The sequence below is a fragment of the Blastomyces dermatitidis genome (assembly GCF_000003525.1).
Source record: "Blastomyces dermatitidis ER-3 genomic scaffold supercont1.2, whole genome shotgun sequence".
NCBI classification, from domain to species: Eukaryota; Fungi; Ascomycota; class Eurotiomycetes; order Onygenales; family Ajellomycetaceae; genus Blastomyces; species Blastomyces dermatitidis.
In genome coordinates this window covers 5,447,465-5,467,284 of record NW_025544775.1, presented here as the reverse complement: position 1 = coordinate 5,467,284, position 19,820 = coordinate 5,447,465, and positions in this window count along the sequence as shown.

Below are 19,820 nucleotides of genomic sequence, written 5' to 3'. Positions count from 1 at the left end.
TTCTCTCTTCAGAGTCTTGATATTATAGAGAATATAAGTCTGTTTCTATATAATAATATAAATATTGTCAGCAGGATGTAGAGAAACTGATTATTTATATCTTAAAATAGAAGACTTTATCAATCATTATATCAATATAGAGATAATTCTCAAATTCAATAGAAATCTAGTATTGCTGTTGAAATATACTGATTTTATAGTTGTCATGTCTGCTGATTATGTATTGAGTACAGTTGCTAAGGTATCTTTTTGTACTTTTCTGTCAGAGATGAGCCAGATTGAGAGAGATGATATGAGAGTGAGACTTGATGTTAATGTAAGAAATCCCGCTCCTCGCGGATTCTTTACCTCTATTTCTATCTCTTGTGTAATCAATAGAGCTAGCGGCCCTTGGCTACACACAACTATATAGACTGGAGTTCGCGAATACTATTTACAACTCAGCTTGAATGCTATTATATATTTAATCTCTACATTTTATCTTTCTACTGTGAATACTTCTAGTAGTTAATAGTACATATCATGTCAAGCTGCAAACATCTGAATAATTGTCTGTGAGCACTTATTCTTACATTTCAAGCTCAGTCAGTCAGCAATCATCTGTTATGACTGAAAGAACTAGAAACTCACATACTTCAACTCCTGCAAACTCTACTGCAGACACTCAGAAGCAGTCACCTGAATCATAGATAACTCTCATAAAAGAAGTCTTAGAGAACTTATTAATTACTTACAAAACATCATTCTCTGCATCTGTGACAGAGGAACTCTTCAAACTCATAAATAAATCAATCTCAGTGAAGAACATTCTTGAGCATCTCTTATAAGATCAAGCTATTTTTCTACAAGGAATGCTTACTGTCTATAAACACTCTCAAACTGAGTTTCTAGACATGATCTTCAGAGACATCTGCGAACTGAAAAGAAACTTTCTTAAGCTACAATCACTTAAGGTCACTTATTGAATCACAATCTATAAAAGCTTTTACAAGTTTGTATTTGAAATTGACTCACAAGCTCAGCTGTGTGACATGAAAGATGAAGAAGCTATCATCTATGTAATAACAGACCTCTATTACACTGAAGTCAAGAACTGGCTGAATTATCTAGAAAATAATCATGAGAGATCTCACTGATTCATTCTCAAGATCTATCTAGAGAATAAGTTGAGAGACTCTGTGAGCTGAACAGAGAACACCTGAGCTGTGATTATCAATATTAGAAAAAGAGATGAGAAATCTGATGAAGACTACTCACATGAATCTGTTGCTCTCTCAATGAAAATACTTACTCATAGAAAGAGATCACACTGCAGTACTGCTGCTCTGCAAGCATGAGAAGCATTGATGAACTCAGAATCCCAGGTCACTGTGATGTCTCTAAAGCTCACAGAGTGAATGAGCTGAAAGATGAAGACTGAGAATCTGCTCTTATAATAAGCAGAGTATGAGAACTCAGATCTGAGAGCTGAGAGACTCATGAGAGTCATCTTTGAATTGCAAGATCTCTCTGAAACCTGAAGAAGATTTGCAGAAACTGTGATTATCATAAACATTGCAGATGACATGTACTTGAGACTTGCATGACTTCAAAGACACAATCTGCACATAGCTGTTCATAAGTCAGGTTTATACTTCTGATCAGTGTTGACAGACTCACTTATGAAGATAGAATTAGTTAATGCTGTAGAGTTGATTAGAGAAGACAAGTTTATCTATGTGATAACTTTGTAAGTGTCTGAGAATCTCACAGTCATGAAAACCAAGCTTCAGATATCAGAGAAATACTGAGATCTTGCAGAGATATTCAGTTCAGCAAAGACAGCTGAGCTTCTCTCTCACTGTGAGAAGAATCTGATAATAGATTTGATAGAAGAGTAGAAACTCTTCTGAGAATCAATCTATAAGCTCTCTTACTACAAGACAGAGGTCTTGCAGATCTATGTGAAGAAGAATCTGAAGAATGACTTCATCTGATCTTCACAGGCCTTCACAGAAGCCTCTGTGATGTTTGTGAAGAAGAAGAATGAAGATCTTAGATTATGTGTAGATTACTGCAATCTGAACTTTAAGATAACAAAGAGCTGCTATTCTCTGTCTCTGATTGAGAATGTGATCAATCATCTTATAAGAGCTGTTATATTCACATAACTGAATGTGATCAATGTATATACACAGCTGTGAATATAGTCTGAGAATGAATGAAAGACTGTGTTTAGAACTGCACTGAGATTATTTGAATATCTAGTGATGTCTTTTGATCTGACTAATATCTCCACAGCATTTCAGTCTTTTATCAATAAAACACTTTGTGTATATCTGAATGTCTTCATGATAATATATCTGAATAATGTGATGATGTACTTTATGAAGAAGAAAGAACACACTGAGCATGTGTGAAGTATGTTAAAGATCTTAGATGAGACAGAACTGTATGTTAAGCTTATGAAGTACAACTTCAGTGCTTGCTGAATTAATTTCCTAGAATATGTAATCACTGCAGATGATATTCAGATGAAACCTTCATAGATTGAGACTATTCTATCATGACTGAAGTTAACTAGTATTCATGAGATTCAGATCTTTCTGAGCTTTGTGAATTTCTATAGACAGTTTATCTTTGCATTTACAAGAATCTTCTTGACTCTTACAGACATGCTGAAGAATGAAAATAAGAAGAAGTCATTCTATGAATGAAGAATGAAAAGATTGTTGAGAAGAAAGAACTGTAAGAACTTTCTTATCTCAGAAGCTCACAGAGCTTTTACAAGATTGAAACAAATATTCACAGACACAGTGATACTGTTTCACTTTAATCTCTTACTCTTAATCAGATTAGAGACAGATGTCTTCTTCTTTATAATTTCAGAAATAGTCTCATAACTACAGTTAAATAAGAACTGGGTTTCAGTGATCTTTTTCTCACAGAAGATACAACCTGTGAAGATCAACTATGACATTCATGATCAGAAGCTTCTTATAATAGTGAAATTCTTCTATCACTGATGTCACTACTTCAAGAGCCTTGTAGCAGTGATTACTGTTATAACTAATTATAACAGCTTGTGACAGTTTACTTCAATCAAGAAACTCTCACAGTAGCAGATTCACTGAGTTCAGAGACTGAGTGAGTTCTGATTTAAGATAGAATATATTAAGAGAACTAAGAACTCAGTGAACAGATTCTCTCACAGATCAGACTATATTAAGAAGATCAGAGTGACAGACACAGAGAGACTAGAGAAGACAGAAAAGCTTCACAGAATACTCAGACTGAGTGTTACAAAGAGATTGACTGAAGAGTCTCTCAATCCCCTGTGAGAGAAGAAGAAAGAGAAAGAGAAGAAGTCTGTACAACTACTCTCTATAACACTGAGAGTCAACACTCTGAGAATCTCTGTGAGAATTCTTGAAGAGAGTATCTATAATCTGAAGAGTTTGCAGGCTTTGAGAAGTATCATGAAAGACCTGATGTAAGAAGAAACAGAGTACAAGTCTTCACAAGATCTTCTATTCAGATTGTCTGAACTACAACTGAAGAATGAATATGCTCAGTATATTCAGAAACTGCTTACAGTAGAGATTAACTCTGCAGAAATAAAGAATTGAAGAGACTTAAATAATCTCTTGTGAAGAGAGAGCTGAATTTATATGTCTGTGAATAAGTTTCTATGTGTAGAACTTATTAAAAGATATCATAACTCTTCTCTAGCAGATTATTTTACAGATACTAGAACTTATGAGTTGCTTATAAGGAAATACTTCTGACTGAAGATGTAAGAACTTGTGAAGAAGATAATGAATTCTTATACTGTTTGTCTGGATTTGCAGATAGTGTGATTCAGATTATATAAAGAACTTACTTCTCTACTCATCTCATAGAAACCTTGAAAACAGTTAGAAATGAATGCTCTTGTAAGTCTTTCTGAAAGTAAGAACATATATAATGCCTGCTTTAACAGTGTGCTGATGATAGTGAATCACTTCATCAAGATAACTCACTTTATACTCACTCACAAGAACTTGAAGTCAAAGAATTTGACTCACATCTTCATTCATGATGTGATCTGATTGTATGAGTTGTCTGTGAACATTGTCTCAGACAGAGAGTCAATCTTCACAGAAGAGTTCTGATCTGATCTGATAACTATACTGAAGATCTTATGAGATCTAAGCACAGCTTTTCATTAACAGACAGATGATCAGACAGAATGCCTGATAAGTATATTGAAACAGTATCTGTGATGCTTTGTCAATTACAATCAGAATGACTAAGTGTATTAATTATCACTTATAAAGTTTATATACAATAACTCAAAGCATGTCAGCACAGATAAAACTCACTTTGAGATGCTCACTGAGACTCATTTATGAATAATCTTGATAAATCTGCAAGAGTATACTATAGAGTGTGATAATGCTCTTGAATGAGCTGAGAGAATTCAGAAGATTCAGAAGAAAGTCTGTAAATTCTTGAGAAAGATCTAAGAGTATCAGAAGAGATACTATGACTTCAAGCATATTATAAAGAGTTTTAAGAAAGATGATAGAGTCTGACTAAGTCTAGAAAATATCATTATGCAGAGATCTAGTAAGAAGCTGAATCTCTTATAGATAAGATCTTATAAGATTGTGAAGAAAATTAGCTTACAGTTCTATAGATTGAAACTGTTATCTGAATTACAGATATACAATGTTTTTCATATCTCTTTGCTCTGTGAATATAAGAAATTCTCAGAAGAGAATTCTGTGACTCATCACTCTGTCTATGAAGCACTAGAGAGGGAAAGAGAATATCAGATTAAAGAGATTATTAACTCAGAGAAGTGAGATTGTGAGCTCTGATTCAAGATTCAGTGATAAGAGTATTCTGACAAGATGAATGAGTTCACTTGAGAATCATCTGAGCAGATAAGACATCTGCAGAAGCTGAGACATGACTTTCATATTATAAATTCTGATAAGTCAGAATGATGTGATCTTCACTAAGAACCTGATTGTGACAAAGACATTAACACTGTCATTTATAAACTCTAGTCTATAAGATAATGAGTTTCTACTGAGATGAACAGTCTGCAGTGTATGCAAGAGAAGAAGAAATCATATTCTTATTAAAGTTAAAAAATAAGAAAAATAAACAGAGCTGTGAACACAATTTAGAGATTAATAAAGAAAAAATAAAGAAAACTTATACTCACATTCTCAACACTTATAACACTCAATTCTCTCATAACTATCAATTTTCTTCTTCAAAGAAGCAGAGAGTATCATGCTCACAGTACAGACAATTGTTACATTTGATATGAAGACTGTCAGAAATGCACAGACTTCAGAGAAGTCAGACACTAGAATGTGTACAGTTGTGACAGAATCTTAAAGACTGATTATCTGTGTATATGATCAGATATCTCTCATGAAGCTGTATCTGCTCTCTCAGTTATACTGAAGTATTCAGTCTGAAAATAATTGAGACATGAAGAGAGAGCTCATCTGCTCAGATCAACTTCTATTATGAATTCATGATATTCACATTGCCTTGATTACCTGAATTTTGCAGGTACTCAGAGATTCATCTCTCATTGACAATGAGATTGCAGAAATGTGTTATAATGTGAGAATCATTGATAGAGAACCTAGATATATTCATATATATCTGGTCAGAGATTGTGTGAGCAGAGAGAGAATGATCATAGACTCACAGAATCACAGAAGACACTGACAACACTAGAAGCTTTGCAAGAACTGTTAGCTAGAATCTGTAAGAAATTACTTATAAGAAGACTTACAGCAAAGAGAGAAACTGCACTGCTTAAAGTCAGAGACTGATCTGAGAAAGACAGAGAATTGACTGCTGATCTGAAGATTGAGTGCAGTGACAGAGCTGAGAAGAATGAAGACACAATCATGAGTGATGATATCTCTGCTTCATCAGCTGATAAAAAGTGATCAGAGAAGTTGCAGAGACACTTACAAGAAGCTCAGCAGTGATCAGACATTGTTATAAAGATATTGAAATTGAAAAATTTTTATTCTTGAGAAGTTCTTGAATCAATATATAGACATTGTTAGAAACACTCTCTCTCTGTTATCTGAGTGAAAACACTTCACAGATGAATGAAGATACTCATAGTTTATAAAAATAAGAGCTGTTACAGAAAAAGAGAAAAGAAGATGAGATTCTGCAGACAGATCTGAGATATTTATACTACTCTAGAGAGATCTGCTTACACTGTGAATAATCTCATAGAACAGTCAGATCACTCTAGTAAATAAGAGTAATTATGAATCACAGATCTGAATCTTTCTATGTAATTATAAAGAGTAATTGCAGATCATGAATATCTTGATTCTACAATTCTACAGAGTTAGTGAAAGAATGAAAAATTTCTCACAATTCTACAGTGTTAAAGAACAATGATTCATAAGAATAAGTGAAAGATTAACTTACAAATGTTTCTCTTTAATAAGAGTGATCTCATAGAGAGTGATTCATCTGTGAGATGAATCTATATAATGATTATACAAGAATCTCATGAAAATGATTGAGAGTTAACTGAAACTCTTCTATATGAAAGATGTAAGATGAATCTGTATAATAGTTAGAGAAGAATCTGTAGATTATAAAGAATCTTACAGAATAAGAAACTGAGTGACAGACTCTTTTCTCTTTATAATAACAAGGGATTTTTCCTCACTGAGGTTTTTATAGATGTAAAGGGTTTTTAGTGAGTATCACTACAGTGCTGAGCTGATTCTATGAAGTCACTCAGTGAAAGGCTTCACAGACAAAGCCTTAGAGAGGAGAAGATATGTAAGAAATCTCACTTCTCACAGATTCTTTATCTCTATTTCTATCTCTCACATAATTAATAGAGCTAGCGGCTCTTGACTACACACAACTATATAGACTGAAGTTCATGAATACTATTCATAACTCAGCTTGAATGCTATTATACATTTGATTTCTATATTTTATCTTTCTACTGTGAATACTTCTAGTAGTTAACAGTACATATCACGCCAAGCTGCAAACACCTGAATAATCGCCTGCGAGTACTTATTCTTACAGTTAATGTCTAGATACACTGAAGACAGATCATGAAGATTGCACTTCAGAAGTGACTGTTGATTATATACTTGATATTATCACTGAGATATCTTTTTGTATTTTTCTGCCGGGGATGAGCCAGATTAGAAAGAGTGATACGAGGGTGAGACTTGGTGTTAGTGTTTTGAAACATCAAAGATGGACAGGGTTTTCATGAAGGTTGCTCCTCAGATATCTTCACAACTACAGATCAGAGATCTTCCAAAATCAAGAAGATTGATGCATATGGCTAGGTCTCTTCACCTTACAATTTGTATGGCAATTTGGCCCGGGGTTGTGGTGTGATAGGGGAGAATGGGGGATAATCCCACACAGGAGTTTTGAACAACATCTGGTTCATGTTTGACTGGATAACTCCACCACCACACGGGGTATGCAGTCGGCGATGGGGTCAAAATGCTCATATGATCGAGGGCTTTTCAATGAATCTATCGGCGGGTTCTTATTCGAAAGATTAAGCGAGTTCGTGGTGAAGCGGTTGTCTGTCATGATAATTAGAAGCTTCTTATAATAGTGAAATTCTTTCATCACTGATGTTACTACTTTAAGAGTCTCATGATAGTGATTACTGTTAGAACTGATTATAACAGCTTATAACAGTTTGCTTCAATTAAGAAACTCTCACAGTGATAGATTCACTGAGCTCAGAGACTGAGTAAGTTCTGATTCAAGATAGAACATATTAAGAGAACTAAGAACTCAGCAGACAGACTCTCTCACAGATCAGAATATGTTAAGAAGATCAGAGCAACAGATATAGAGAAATTAGAGAAGATAGAAAAGCTTCATAAAATACTCAGACTGAGTGTTGTAAAGAGATTGACTGAAGAGTCTCTCAATTCTCTATAAGAGAAGAGAGAAAAGAAAGAGAAGAAGTCTGTATAACTACTCTCTACAACACTGAGAGTTAACACTCTGAGAATCTCTGCAAGAATTCTTGAAGAGAGTATCTATAATCTGAAGAATTTATGAACTTTGAGAAGTACTGTAGAAGATCTGATATAAGAAGAAACAGAGTATAAGTCTTTATAAGATCTTCTATTCAGATTGTCTGAACTGCAACTGAAGAATGAATATACTCAGTATATTCAGAAACTGCTCACAGCAGAGATCAATTCTGCAAAAATAAAGAATTAAAGAGACTTAAATAATCTCTTATAAAGAGAGAGTCAGATTTATATATCTATAAATGAGTTTCTATATATAGAACTTATTAAAAGGTATTATGACTCTTCTCTAGCAGATCATTTTATAGACACTAAAACTTCTGAGTTACTTATAAGAAAATACTTCTGACTGAAGATGTGAGAACTTATGAAGAAGATAGTGAATTCTTATACTATTTATCAGAGTTCATAGATAGTGCAGTTCAGACTATATAAAGAACTTACTTCTCTACTCATTTCATAGAAACCTTGAAAACAGCTAGAAATAAATAATCTTATAAGCCTCTCTGAAAGTAAGAACATATATGATGCCTGTTTTAATAGTGTGCTGATAATAGTGAATTACTTTATTAAGATAACACACTTTATACTCATCTGCAAGAACTTGAAGTTAAAGAATTTAACTTATATCTTCATTTATGATGTAATCTGATTGCATGAATTGTCTGCAAATATTATCTCAGACAGAGAATTAATCTTCACAGAAGAGTTCTGATCTGATCTGATAACTATACTGAAGATCTCATAAGATCTAAGCATGACTTTTTATTAACAGACAGATGATCAGATAGAATATCTGATAAGTATATTAAAACAGTATCTGCAGTGCTTTATCAATTATAATCAGAATAACTGAGTGTATTAATTATCACTTACAAAGTTTATATACAATAACTTAAAGCATGTCAGCACAGATAAAACCCTCTTTGAGATACTCACTGAGACTTATTTATGAATAATCTTAATGAATCTGTAAGAGTATACTATAGAGTGTAATGATATCTGTGAACAGGCTGAGAGAATTCAGAATATTCAGAAGAAAGCTTATAAATTCTTGAGAAAGACTCAAGAGTATCAGAAGAGATACTATAACTTTAAGCACATTATAAAGAGTTTTAAGAAAGATAATAGAGTCTGACTGAGTCTAGAAAAGATTATTATATAAAGATTTAATAAGAAGCTGAATCTCTTACAGACAGAGTCTTATAAGATTATGAAGAAAATTAGCTTATAATTCTATAGATTGAAACTGTTATCTGAGTTATAGATATATAATATTTTTCATATCTCTTTACTTTATAAATATAAGAAATTCTCAGAAGAGAATTCTGTGACTTATCACTCTGTCTGTAAAGTACTAGAGAGTGAAAGAGAATATCAGATCAAAGAAATTATTAACTTAGAGAAGTAAGATTACAAGCTCTGATTCAAGATTCAGTGATAAGAATATTCTGATAAGATGAATAAGTTCACTTGAGAATTATCTGAGTAGATAAGATATCTACAGAAGCTGAAACATAACTTTTATACTATAAATTCTGATAAGTCAGAATGACACAGTCTTCACTAAAAACCTGATTGTGATAAAGATATTAACACTGTTATTTACAAGTTCTAATCTATAAGATAATAAGTTTCTACTGAAATGAACAGTCTGCAGTATATACAAGAGAAGAAGAAATCATACTCTTATTAAAGCTAAAAAATAAGAAAATAAAAACAGGGCTGTGAACATAATTTAGAGATTAATAAAGAAAAAACAAAGAAAATTCATACTTATATTCTTAATATCTGTAATACTTAATCTTCTTATAACTATCAATTTCTTTCTTCAAAGAAGCAGAAAGCATTATGCTTATAATACAGATAATTATTATATTTGATACAAAGATTATCAGAAATGTACAGACTTCAGAGAAGTTGAATATCAGAGTATACATAGTTATAGCAGAGTCTTGAGAACTGACTGTCTGTATATATGATCAGATATCTCTTATAAAGCTGTGTTCACTTTCTCAGTTATGCTGAAGTATTCAGTCTGAAAATAATTGAGATATAAAGAGAGAGCTCATCTACTCAGACTAACTCTCATTACAAATTCATGACATTCACATTGTCTTGATTATCTGAATTTTACAGATACTCAGAGACTTATCTCTTATTAATAATAAGATTACAGAAATGCACTGCAGTGTGAGAATCATTGATAGAGAATCTAGACATATTTATATATACCTGATCAGAGATTGTACAGATAGAGAAGAGATGATCATAGATCTGTAAAACTGCAGAAGATACTGATAACATTAGAAGCTTTACAAGAACTGTCAGCTAAAGTCTGTAAGAAATTACTTATAAGAAGACTTACAGCAAAGAAAGAGACTGCACTGCTTGAAGTCAGAGACTAATCTGAGAGAGATATGAGATTGACTACTGATCTGAAGATTGAATGCAGTGATAAGACTGAGAAGAGTGAAAACACAGTTGTAAGCAGTAGTATCTCTGCTTCATCAGCTGATAAAAAGCAATCAGAGAAGTTGCAGAGATACTTATAAGAAGCTCAGTAGTAGTTAGACATCATTTGTAAAGTTATTGAAATTAAAAAAATTTTTATTCTTGAGAAGTTCTTAAATTAATATACAGATATTATCAGAAACACTCTCTCTCTATTATCTGAGTAAAAACTCTTCACAGATGAATAAGAATACTCACAGTTTGTGAGAATAAAAGCTATTACAGAAAAAGAAAAAAGAAGATGAGATTCTGCAGACAGATCTGAAATATTTATACTACTTTAGAGAGATTTATTTATACTGTGAGTGATTCTATAAAACAGTCAGATTACTCTAGTAAATAAGAGTGATTATGAATTACAGGCCTGAATCTTTCTATATAACTATAAAGAGTAATTACAGACTGTAGATATCTTGATTCTACAATTCTACAGAGTTAATGAAAGAATGAAAAATTTCTCACAATTCTACAGTGTCAAAGAACAATGATTCATGAGAATGAGTGAAAGATTAATTCATGAATACTTCTCTTTAATAAGAATAATCTCACAGAGAGTGATTTATCTATGAGATAAATCTGTGTGATAATTATATAAGAATCTTATGAAAATGATTGAGAGTCAACTGAAACTCTTCTGTATAAAAGATGTGAGATGAATCTGTATAGTAGTCAGAGAAGAATCTGTAAATTATAAAGAATCTCATGAAATAAGAAACTGAGTAACAGACTCTTTTCTCTTTATAATAATAAGAGATTTTTCCTCACTGAGATTTTTTATAGATATAAAGAATTTTTAGTGAGTATTATTGCAGTGCTGAGCTGATTCTATGAAGTCACTCAGTGAAAGGCTTCACTGATGAAGCCTTAGAGAGAAAGAAGTATGTAAGAAATTTCACTTCTCACAGATTCTTTATCTCTATTTCTATCTCTTATATAACTAATAGAGCTAGTAGCTCTTGACTACACATAACTATATAGACTGAAGTTCACAAATACTATTTACAACTCAGCTTGAATACTATTATACATTTGATCTTTACATTTTATCTTTCTATCATGAATACTTCTAGTAGTTAACAGTATATATCACGTCAAGCTGCAAACACCCGAATAATCGCCTGTGAGCACTTATTCTTACAGAAAGAAAAAGATCAAGATATTAATTTAATCTGAGATTTGATATTATATCTGACTCTGACATTCTATTGAGTGACATTATAGATAAAGATAATGAGTTTAATACTATTCAACTTATAAATATCTATAATGAAAAATCATTGAAAGAAAACAATAATATCTGAACAATTGATAGAGAATTTTTGAATATAACTTTCTTAAAAAACTCTATAATTATAGAAGACTTCAATACACATCATCTCTGATAAAACTCAGAGTGCATAAGAGCAGTAAGAGCAGATAAACTGATTAAATGAACTTTTGAGCATTCAATGAATTTAGTTAACAAGTCTGATCAAGAAACATTCTTTAGAAAAGATATGAAACAGAAATCTATTATAGATCTAACTTTCATATCACAAAATCTAATTGAAAAAAGACTTATAAACTGATTTATTGATTCAAATGATACCTCAGAATTGAGTTATGAGATCATTCAATTTGATATTGAACTGAGTGAAAAATAAAGAAGTGAAAATCCTCTTCTCTCTAATCAGTATAACTTTGAAAAAGCTGATTGAAAAGCAGTTGAAGAAAGAGTAAAACAGCTAAAGTTTGAAAGACAGAGTGAGCTTTATTGAAATCAAAGTCAAGATATCTCAAATGAAATGCTTGAGAATAGAGTAAAGCTGATTACATCTATTCTTCTAATAAGTATTAAAGAAAATATTGCAAAGAAAAAGTCTTCTGAGTATTTCAAACCTTGATGAAATGAGAATATCACTTCTAAAAGAAAGCAATTAGTCACTGACTCACTACTAAGAGAGAGTGAAAGAATAACTTAATATCTAATGAAGAGTTCAAAGCTATTTAAAATGAATATTTTTCAGATATTAAAAAAGTTAAAACAGATTGCTGAAACAAATTTCTTGAAGAAGTATAAGAAAAAGAAGTTTTTAAAGCCTTCAACTATACTAAAACAAGAAGTGTAGCAAAGCTTTCAACCTTAGAATATAAATTTCAGAATGAATTGTATACAGTAAACTCTTTTGAGAAAAAATATCAAGCTTTTATAAGAATTCTCTTTCAAAACTCATCACATTTAGAAGAGAAGAATATGTCATTTCATGAATATATTGATGAAAATAACTGGGAATGATCTGAGCTTACAGGTGATGAACTAGAGTCAGTAATATTATCAAGTTCAATTAAAACTGCTGCAGGGCCTGATTCAATTAATCATTTAATTATTCAAAACATATATTTCTACTTGAAGAATGAATATTTTGAGCTCTTTTTCAATCTCTTAAGAAATAATTATCATTCTGAATGCTGAAGAGAAGCTACTGAAGTAATTCTTGTAAAATCTAATAGAAGAGCTTCAGTTTCTAAGTCATATAGAGTAATATCTCTGTTGAACTGTTTGAGAAAAGTTCTAGAAAAGATAATAGCTACTAAATTATCTTTTATAAGCTCTATTAGTGATTCTCTTCTATTTAATGAATAAATAACAGATAGAAAACAATGTTCTGCAATTAACACTGTTCTCTCAGTTCTTCATAATATTCAAGTAGCAAAGCATGAAGACCTGGTCTCAACTGCAGTTTTTATTGACATAAAGATGCATTTAATCATGTTTTAAAGTCTAAGATGATTCAAACTTTGAAGATGTTAAAACTGTCACTTTCTCTAATAAAATGAGTTGATTGTTTCATATCTAAAAGAATTATACAACTATTCTTTGATGAAAGAAAACAAGATAAAACTGAGATAAAAATAGAAGTATCATACGAATCTTCAATCTCACCTGTTTTATTTGTAATATACACTGCATATTTATTCAAGAATAGAGAGATGAAAATAGTGAGATCTTCAAGTTATATAGATGATATTGATCTTCTCTACAGTTCAAAGATAATCAAAGAGAATTTAGAAGTGATTGAGAAAGTAGTAAAGAAAATCTTTATTAGAGTAGATATCAATCTAATTCAATTTAATATGAATAAAACTGAGTTAATTCACTTTTTTTCAGATTTAATGAGAAAGAACTAAGTCTAACTCTTCTGAATAAAGAGATTAAACCCAGTTTGAATGTCAAATGACTAGAAGTATGATTAAACTTCAAGTTGAATTTTAAATATCATATTCAACAAAGAATTATCAAGGCAGAGAGACTACTGAATAGTATAATCAGACTATCAAATACTGAGAGAGATCTATCTTTTCAGACTATGAGACAGTTGTACACAGCCTGTATTATCTCAGTAGCTGATTATGAAGTTCAAGTTTGATGAAATAATCAAGATAACTTCACTGAACTGTTTCAAAGTCTATAAAATAGAGCTTTGAGAAGAATTCTGAGAGCATTCAAATCATCTTCTATTAAAGCAATGAAAATTGAAGCCTCAATTTCATCTTCTACTATTCAATTTGAAAAGACCTGTATAAACTATGCTCTGAGAGTCATAAAGATGAGCTCAAATCATATAATCAGAGAAAGAGTCTCTTCTTCATTTTCATCAGTTAACTCAGGAAATGAACTGAATTAAAATAGATTTCTTGATTGAAATGAGAATAATACTTTAAAGAAAATGTCCTCTCAACTGTATAGACTATGTTTACTTATTAAGAATCAATTTTCTTCATTAAATGTTGAGAAAATTGATCATGAAAAGATATCTCTCTGAAGAGAAAAGCTGAAATCTCTTATAGACTTATAAATAAGTGAACTATCTAAAGAGAGAGAATATGAACAGTATTTGAAGAAGATCTCTACAATTAATATAAAAGACTCTATTCTGATTTACTCAGATGACTCAAAAAATAAAAATTTGAATAGATTAGATGCAGACATTGCTTATACTGAAGATAATATCAATTTTATCTCAGATTTCTGAAATTTAAACTGTGAATCTGAAGTCTTTGATACTGAACTATTTATAATAGTGAAAGCTTTCAAACTCATTGAAATAAAATCTTATAAAAGAGGAAATAGTTTGAAAGAGACATGAATATTCTCTGATAGTCAAGCTGCTTTAAAAAGACTTAGAAATAGTCAGATTCATAATAATCAAATGTGTAAGAGGCCTGCACCGAATAGATCAGTATAATATTATAAGTCTTATATAACAAAGATAAAAACATTAGAGAAGGAAAGAAAGAGAAAGTGCAAGAATCAGTGATTGAGATGAATATTTATATGCGTATGTAGTGATGTACATGGTGGAGCTTCAGAGCAGAAGAATATACGCGCGTTTGTAGCAGCCAAGGATCAGTGATCAGAAATGGCCAAGAATCGGAGCATATGCTACGCGCGTTCATAGCAGCCGCAGATCAGCAATCAGGAGTGGCTGAGAATCAGAGTGTATACTACACACATTCATAGCAGCCACAAATCAGCGATTGGGAATGGAAGAATCTATGAAGTGTAATGAAATAGTCTATATAATTGATCAGGCACAGCCTGCCACATTAGCCCCCCCTTTCCAGAAGCAGTTCCCATTGATCAAGGGCTGCTGTTTCAGATAACACAGAACTCGGAGTCCAGGTCAGTTGATCATAGCCAATCCATTTCATCAGATATTGTCAGCCGCGGCCGCAGAATCTCTCATCAAGAATATCTTCAATCTCTCACTCAAGCTCATTATCTTCTCCTATGATGCCTGGCAGCTGCCAGTCAGAAGTCAGCTGAGAAGGAAACAGATCAGTGACAGCGCAGCAGAGCAAGCTCATGTGAAATACATCATGAATCTCTGATAATGTGTCAAGACAGTAGTTGTGACTATCTAGAACTTCTATCACTTTATACCTGACATAGTGGTAGTCTAGTGTACAAGATGAACATGTGGTTCATATGTTCTTGAGATTCAATCACACAAGATCTTCTATCTTATACTGCTCTGCAGAATCTTATCAAATATTGATTTAATCTTCTTAATCTTATTTCACAGTTGTTATGAAGGCCTCTGCTCAGTCATGAGTGTCTCAGAGCTTCATTACTATATTATCAGTGATCTGAATCAGACTGCAGAGGTTCAGTGTGCACTGTGTGATCTCTAGAAGATTCAACACTTTCATGTGATACTCATGTATAAAGAAGAACAGGCTTACATCTGTTGAAACAGCATCTCAATCATTGATAGCAACCTCTGCATGTAGAAGAAGATCATGTCAATCATCTTGTGAGTAGTTGCAGAACTTACAAAGATAATTCTTTACAGTCTGAATTGTTCATTTCAATACATCATCAGTCTCAGAGTGATAGACAGTTGACAGACAGCATATAATCTTGAGAACTTGACAGATTCTTGTCCAGAGAGTACTCACAAATTGACAGCTCTGATTCAATACTATCAATCTCAGTAATTCATGTATCTGATAGAATGAACTCTGTAAGAAGGCTTCAGTGACTTGTTCAGTATTCATCTTATCACAAGATTTTAATATTACATTCTTACTTAGTCAGTCAACAATGACCAGAATGTTTCTGCAGCTCTTGCTCTCAGATAGATCAACAGCAAAGTCAATCACTACATCTTATCAGATTCTATCAGAGACATCAAGTAGTTTCAGTAGATCTTTTCTACAGTTCTTTCATGAGATAACAGAAGAACAGTGATTGCAGTTTCAGACAAAGTATCTGATACTGTTTAATATCTCAGATCAGTAGAATTCTCAGAAGACTATTCTATACAGTTATTCACAGCTCAGATGATCAGTTATACATGAATCATACATCTCTTGCATTATTCAAGTGCATAAGAGTTCAGAGTGAGAGACTCAGTGTCATTCACAGAATTGTAGAGTGTTATTATCATTAATTAAGTATTCTGAGATATCAGTTCTGATATGTAGTTCTGAGGGAAATCAGAATGCTTCTTGATATACTGCTTCAGTGAGAATCTGAAGAAGTTCATCAGTCTGAGCTGTTATATATCATAGTTTGTTCAGTGTAGAGAAAGTGAAGATATCAATGTCAGTTCTAATTGAAGAAGCATGTATAATGCTGTGAGTCATTCTATCTTGATCAATTAATATCTTCAGATTCAAGAGCTGGTGCTCTTGATTCATTCAGTAAGTATCTGTTACATTAGATGGCATATCTTGCTCTCATTGTGAGAGGGCATCTGTCATTGAGTTCTGGCTGCCAGAACAGTAGTGTATTATAAAATGAAAGTGACTTAGAAACTCAGATCATCACATCTGTCATTCAGTAAGTTTACAGATAGTTGTGAAGTATTTGAGATTCTTATGATCTGTGACTATCTCAAATTCAGAGACACTTCAGAGTTCAGAGTTTCATTCTTCTAAACAGTGTACAATTGCAAGGAGTTTCTTGTCATAGATCTTATAATTGCATTCAGTGAGACTCAGTTTCTTAGACATGAAGACACATGATCATAGAACATCTTCATCATCATATTGCAATATCACTTCTTCTATCATGTAGCCAGAGAAATCAGCTTCAACAACTGTCTCACAATCAGAATCAAATGTTATCAGCAGAGAGGTATTAATGAACATCTTCTTCATCTGTGTAAATACAGCTTCAGTGTTCACTGATCATTGAAATATTGAGTCTTTCTTAGTGAGGTCTGTAAGTGATCTCACAATATCTGAGAAGTTTCATATAAATCACTGATAGAAGTTAACAAATCTGATGAAGCTTCATACATCTTTCACAGTACACAGAGCTTCTCATTCAAGAATAGCAGAGACTTTCTCAGGATTCATTTGAATCCCCTTACCAGCTTCTATAATAAAACCCAGATACTTGATACTCTTGACTTTAAAATCACACTTGTCAATATCTATCAGTAGTTCTGCTTCTCATAGCCATTGTAATACCTTTTGCACATGTTCTTGATATTCTTTTCTGAATTCATTGATAAAGATGAGAATGTCATCTAAATAAGTAGATGCAAACTCATCAAGAAAATCTCAGAGCACTCAGTTGATATACTTCTGAAATGTACTGAGAGCATTAGCCAGTTCAAAGAGTGTGACTATTCATTCAAAGAGGTCATAACATGTTCAGAATGCTATAAGTCATTCATCTCCTTCAGTGATACAAATCTTATGAAACACAGTGACAACATCTAGTTTTGTAAACTATTGAGCTTGCCTGATCCATGCTAGGGTTTCATTGATGAGAGATAAGAAATATCAATCTTTCTTTGTCAATCTGTTCAGATCTCAGTAGTTCACACAGAATCAAAATCCTTCATCTGATTTCTTTGCAAAGAGAATAGGGGCTGCAGTGAAAGAGTTGCTAATGTGTATGAATTCTTTATTCAACAGATTATTGAGTGTCTTTCAAAGAAGAAGAAGTTTATCTTGAGACATGCTATAAAGAGGGTCTCATGGCAGTTCAGAGTCCTTATCATTCTTTTTCTCTAACTTAATACTGTGATTCACTTCAGAACCTTATAAGAGAAGTATATTTGTAATATTATCTTATCAGAAGACATCTAGATATTCATGATATTGTTGAGAGAGTTTCATACAAGAATCTGTTGTTATAACACAGAATAACTTTTCTAGAGCCTTTTTGATATTGACCAGACTGACAGAATAGATTGACATATAATCTTGCTATCAGCAACTCTGTCAATGATTTTGATAATGACTTCTTTTTCAGAGTATTTTGTACATATTGGCAGAGATCTGTGTCAGGTTCATGATCTTGTGAATATCATTTTCATGGACTCTATCATTGTTAGAGAATATCAAGCTTCTGTTTCAAGTATTCAACAAGATGTCTTGTTCAGATAGCCAGACAAGTTCTAACATAAGATCATAATCAAGATTATCAACTTCATACACATAGACATCTTCACATTGATGTCCTTTTACATCTATGGTCAGCTTCATCATGTAACAGATACAAATGTCTTTTGAACCATCAAATTCTGCAAGGAGTCAGGGTTTTGATAGAGAGATACACTGAAGATTATGACATCTTATGACTGAAGATTTTATCATTGCATAGTAGCATAGATCACTGTCTATCATAGCCTTCATATTATACATATTATTAATCACAGTGAATACAAGAATCACATTCATTGTCATCTTCTCTTCAAATTGTTATCATCCAACCTCTTCAAGCTTCTGTTTGTGAATTTGAACAGAAGCTAATCTTTTCTCTATTTCACCAGAACATTCTCATAGTTATTCTCTGAATCTTCCTCTAATGCAATGTGGTTGGCGCGGACAGGCACTGATTCATTCTTTGAACAAGAAGGCACAAAGGTCAATCAGCAGTTGAAAGCAATGTGTCCTGATCAGTTACAGTTGATACACACTCTATGTTGATGTCAATCAGCGACTTCTTCAGGAGTGATCTCAGGGACTTGAAAGCCTGTTCAGACAGCAGAGACCCTTGCTTATATGTAGACATTTGAGTCTATTCAATTCATGGCATCTGCATCATTGTTATTCCTCAGTGCAGGTGTATGAGTCACTGAGGTGTAATGTCTTCTGCCACTGTTCTGTATATTCTTGAGCTTGATAAGACAGTCATTCATTGTTCAGAGCTGTGTGCAGAAGCCTTCATAAGTTGAGTCTTCATCTGTGCTTATAAGAGCCTGTAAGAGTTTGAAAGTCAATGTCTTCTTGAGCATGCTAATCTTCATTCAATTCTCTCAAGACTGATTATCTGCTTCTAGAATCTTGATGTTGAAGTCAGGAATGAATGTTATAAGAGAAGTGTTTCTCTGTCAGACACTCTGTAATCAATCTAATGCTTTCTATTATATAGCAGTGTCTCAGAACAGAACATCAAGATATTTTATAATGTTGTCAGGCATTCACAATGCTGATTTACATGCTTTCATCCATGAATGAAACTTCTGTTTCACACAATCCTTCAATTGTTCATTGATATACCAACCTTGATTGATTAATGAACTGATGAAATCTCCATCTACACTCAGTTTCACAAGCATTTCCATCCTCCATGATGAGTAGAGAGTGAGATCAAAAGCATCAAAATATGCAGAGACATCTAAGCATTCTTTCAGCACTTTTATATTCAATTCTGTAGATGTTGAGATTATGTGAGTTCCTTATTATGATAATCATTGAATCTCTTCATATTAGCATTATTGAGTTGCATGCATATCAGCTATTTAT